The sequence below is a fragment of the Cibotium barometz genome, chromosome 63 (assembly GCF_041138505.1).
Source record: "Cibotium barometz isolate CiBa-2024 chromosome 63, ASM4113850v1, whole genome shotgun sequence".
Taxonomy (NCBI): domain Eukaryota; kingdom Viridiplantae; phylum Streptophyta; class Polypodiopsida; order Cyatheales; family Cibotiaceae; genus Cibotium; species Cibotium barometz.
The window spans coordinates 33,465,632-33,470,588 of record NC_141108.1 but is presented as its reverse complement, the minus strand read 5'-3'; the positions used below and the strand labels follow the sequence as shown (position 1 = coordinate 33,470,588).

Sequence of the window (4,957 nt, the reverse complement as noted above, 5' to 3'; positions counted from 1 at the left end):
AAATCCTTGGCTAACTAGGAATGATTGGCTATTCTTCTTGAAAAATTACCTATTTTCAAGCTAAACCCAAGGACGCTTACTGAAAAAAACTAGATAACCTCATCTTGCAACCACCCATAAGGGGTTTTTAAAAAGTAAAAAATTCCATACATGAGGTGTACCTTTATCATCTTAGGTTTTCTAATTATCCCGTGAATGCACGTGTTATATGGTTCTTATACATAGTGATTGGTCACCCTCGGGGAAAATAGCTTGAACTTGATTTGATCCTAAAGTAATCTTACTATAATACCTAGAAGGAATCAAGGCCTAAGGAGTAATAAAAATAAGCTACAAATCCATGGATATTTAATTAAGACGTTACACCATATAAGTCTAAAGAGATCATATAGATCCATTGATTTCACTCCATTAAATCTACAAGTATCACTCACACTACATAGGTCACCAAACACTTGGGTTATGTGTGGGACCACACTACATAGGTCCAAACACTCAAGAAAAATTGCCTGTTTTTAGGCTAAAAACTGAAGGGCTCTCAGGCTAAACAAAACTACATAACCTCATCTTACAACCACCCATAAGGGGTTTTTAAAAAGTAAAAAATTCCATACATGAGCTGTACCTTTATCATCTTAGGTTTTTTAATTATACCTTGAATGCACATGATATATGGTTCTTATACATAGTGATTGGTTATCCTTGGGGAAAATAGCTTGAACTTGATTTGACCCTAAAGTAATCTTACTCTAATACCTAGAAGATATTAAGGGCTAAGGAGTAATAAAAATAAGCTACAAATCCATGGATATTTAATTAAGACAATGTCATAACTTATTGCAAATAAGCATAAGAAAAAGATTTTCTTCCATTGATAATCAAGCTCACAAAATGAGCCGAAGGGGTGACACCATATAAGTTTAAAGAGAGCATCTAGATCCATTGATTTCACTCCATTAAATATATAAGTATCACTCACACTACACAGGTCCAAACACTCTATGTGTGGGAAGAGAGAGGGAGAATCGCCCGTGTGATGTGCAGGTGAGGAAGTTGGGGATACATGCAAAATAACAACTGTTTGAAATGAGGTTTTTTAAAGATTTTTTTCATGAGCTTAAACCTTCTAAAAATTGTTGAAACCTTAGCACTAGGAAGAACTAATTATTTAGTGGAAGTATTTAAAAAAACATTTGGCCGCCCTATGTAAGGAGTTCATTTTCTCTCCTTTTTATAGCTTTCACATTTTTTTTGAAATAAACGTACATATATATATATATATATATATATATATATAGTTGGTGGTCCAAGGATGTGGCTGTGCGGGCTGTCCAGCAGCGCACGAAGATTCAACCGGCAACACCCATTTTATATTTACTTTTATATATATATATATATGCATGTACATTTATATCCACAACAGTCTCCATCTGTTCTACTGATGTTGAGACCCATTTTACTCTCCAAGTTTGGTTGCAATAAACTACATTTCTTTTTGACCCAATGTGGTGTTTATATATCAAACTAGTTTTGAGGGTTTCTTCCCTCCCCGCCAATACCAATCTTTAATCTAAGTCTCTCTCTTACATTTGACTCAAATCCGTCCATCCTTGAGTCTTGGCAACTTGTTTCATCCAAGCTTGGTTAGAGGCTCACTAAAGAAGTGAGACCACCAAATATGTACATCTTGTAGCTTCATTCCATTTTACCATGCCAAGCTAGTTTAACCAGAAAACTGCATCCAGAATTCTGATGGGGGCAAAGGAAAACATTCATTTGGGCTCAATCAAACCCTAGTTATTCTAGTTTGGTGGCAATGCAGTTTGTCAAACTACATTGGATCTGTAGAACGCATTGAACGGCACCTTCTTGTTATGAAGACAGAGTCTCTATTATCCCCGTATGACTTCGCTTTCACTTTTTTTTATACTATGATGATATTTTCAATACCGCACCTATATTAAAGTCATACCATCTCTATCGTTTGTGGTGGTTTTCTCATGCCAACTGTATAGCACATCAATACATTTGTGATGCGGTTTACTTGTTAAATCAGAAGGTGTACACAAAGTCTCGCTGTTATTAGTGCCCATAATAATGAATGACGCTCAATTATTGTACACGCGGAGTGTTCACTGTTGCGTTGCCGGTTGTAAAAGCTGGAGAGTCAGTCAAAATATGTTCAAATGGTATGAGTGCCCAAGCTGTATTGAAGTAGGAGGTAGCGTGCTTGTCTGAACCACATTCTGGCATTTCCAGAAGCGCTACTACAACGTCAACGATGAGCTGGATTAACTTCGACAGCCTCAAACGGAAGGTAATTAGCGTTTACCAGTCGATCACGTTGCGTGCCGCCTTTGATCACTGTTGATTCGTGCTCTATATAAACACATGAATCGCCCCCTCTTCCCACAGTAAATTCCGCGCAGATCAGGCTTCAACGGAATCAAAATTAAGCTCTTCGACTAATTTGTTCGTAGAATTGGTATCGTTAATTTTCATTCTCGCTCGGTTTCTTTTCATTCTTTCTCTAAGCCTCTAAGGGGCCGTTAATTGCCTGATTTGCATGGAGAGGTTCTCTGGCCTGATCCCGGGTCTGTATAGAGCCGTGTGCCAGGCACGCCTGCATCATGCGGCTGCCCCCAATGGCTATCAGAGGCTCCAATCCTTCAACAGCAGCAGATCAACCCCGGATTCCAGAGCGCACCGGCGGCCGCCGGCGCTCGCCGCGGCTGGCCTTCACAATCCAGCAGCGGCCGCCCGCTCCATCCTCCCCTCGGCCACGCCAACTGTTAAATAAGATGCACGTATTTGGAGTTTTCGTAAAGCAGGGTATATGTTGACCGTGATTTATTGTTGCATAGGCACATAAGGTAGGCGTCCACAATGTTGATGCTGCACAGGGGCTTACGTTCGTGAATATCCTAAGGTTTAATTAATCGGGCCCAATTATTTTTTGTAATCTGATCACTCTAGAGGCAATCCTAGCCATTCATTCTCGACAACATCATTTCGATCCTTCAAAGTTGCAAGTCACATAAGATGATGCTGGCATCTATATGTGTTCTTTTTCATTAATTAATCAATAAAAAGAGAAAAAGCTTAATTAATATCGGATCATGTTTTCATCTGTATGTGCCAAAGTGTTTCTTTTTCATTAATTAATCAATAAAAAGAGAAAAAGCTTAATTAATATCGAATCATGTTTTCATCATCTATATGTGCCAAAGTGTTCTTTTCCATTAATTAATCAATAAAAACAGAAAAAGCTTAAATATCGAATTATGTTTTGGTAAGGTTTATGGAGAAGCGTTTATTGCTTTCGCTATACATGAATCCCTTACAGCCACCTCCACCTACGCTCAGGCTGCCTGCTTGTGCCCACAAGCTGGCTTGCGAGAGAGACAAAAGAGTCGCCCAACCCTTACCGCTTCGTGACAGAGATGGAATCGTCCACTTCTGGTGATCGTTACCTTGTTTCCTGCGAGAGAGACTTGCGTGCGCTATACGTTTGCACAGGGAGAAAGTTAGCATAAATGTCAGAATTACAATGATTTCTTGCTAAATATGTAAAGCTCCACAACCTTAGAATCTTAGAACCAAAAAAGCATAGTTATGAAGAGTATTCGCTACTTTATTATTATTATTTTCGTAAGAAAGGTTGAGTTGAGTTTTTTTTTTTTTTTTTTTTGGGGGCGGGGTGGGTGGGAGGAGGATTGACTACACTAACCCGACAGTAACTAGATAACTTAATGATAATTGTAAACTTTTTAAAACCATTTTCATAATACTAATTAAGAGGGAGTTTTTTTTCCATGTGTGGGCATTTTTTGAACTCTAAAAATTTCTAAAAGAAAGAAGAAGTACACTTTTAAAAAGGACGACTCAAAGAGTCTCAAAATTCCATCATTAGATTTAAAACTTTTTGCATGTAGAATTTGGTACTTTTGACATCCCAATTGAGTTCAAAAGGCCCAGAAATGGTAGAATTTACTATAAATACACCTATGTTCCGGTCATATTTCTCTAGTTGATGTTCAAGAAAGGGTGGCACTAATGATCCAAGGGATGGCAACACCCCCCTTTCTTGAACATCGAAGAAAGATGGTTGGAAGATAGGTGTGTTTACAGTCGATTCTACCATTTTTGGGCCTTTTGAGCTCTTATTTTTTGGGGGAAGTAAATATATATAGTATTAACAAAGAAAAACCTTTACAAAAAGTTCAGAGAGGCCCTCGGCCATATCCATACCAAGATCTTTCACATTACAATTAATAAGCTTGCATAATAAGTCCCACCTATCCTTTGTGACATCCTGAGAGGCCCTTGGCTATGTCCATTTCAAGATCTTTCACATTACAATTGAGAAGCTTGCATAATAAGTCCCACCTATCCTCTTCCCAAATAAAAGAAGACTAACCCCAAGGAATGTGGTACCCTAACTACATCTAGGCTATCATCGTAACTTCAGAGGTGCACCCTTTGGGAGGCAGCTTCTCCAAAACTTGTCCACCTACCCATATCTTCACCACCACTGGTCTAGTTCCCAGGGGATTCTCTATAAAGGTCACAAAGGTGTAGATGGGATGCTTTTCCTTTAGGTACCATCTTCTTGTCCTTGACCCAAATTTGGGTAGCCTTGCTTTCACATCATAACTTGAATAACCCTTCATAATATCAGTAGCAGTTAGGAAACCTCGTTATGTACAAGAGTAAAAAAATCAACAGATCAACTAATCCAAGCTTGCAGAGAGTGTATTAATTGAAATATGTTAGCATCATTCATCTTATTAACATAATATATGGACTAGCACATATTAATACATTTGTACACCAGCTCTATGACATATAGCCCAGTTTTTCCTTCTTTTTGAAAAACAATACTATTCCTTGAAATCCAGATTTCCCATAAGCAATAGAATCTAATAATATTAAATAATAGACTTATGGCACTCTT

At 38.2% G+C, this 4,957-nt stretch overlaps 1 long non-coding RNA gene across 1 annotated transcript; it reads left to right on the top strand.

The window, feature by feature from the left end:
• Positions 1 to 2,074: 2,074 nt before the first annotated feature.
• LOC147603973 (uncharacterized) lies at positions 2,075 to 3,115 on the top strand. Its single transcript, XR_015265504.1, has 2 exons — positions 2,075 to 2,317; positions 2,575 to 3,115. It is a non-coding gene; the product is annotated as an uncharacterized LOC147603973 (long non-coding RNA).
• The last annotated feature ends 1,842 nt before the right edge of the window (positions 3,116 to 4,957 follow it).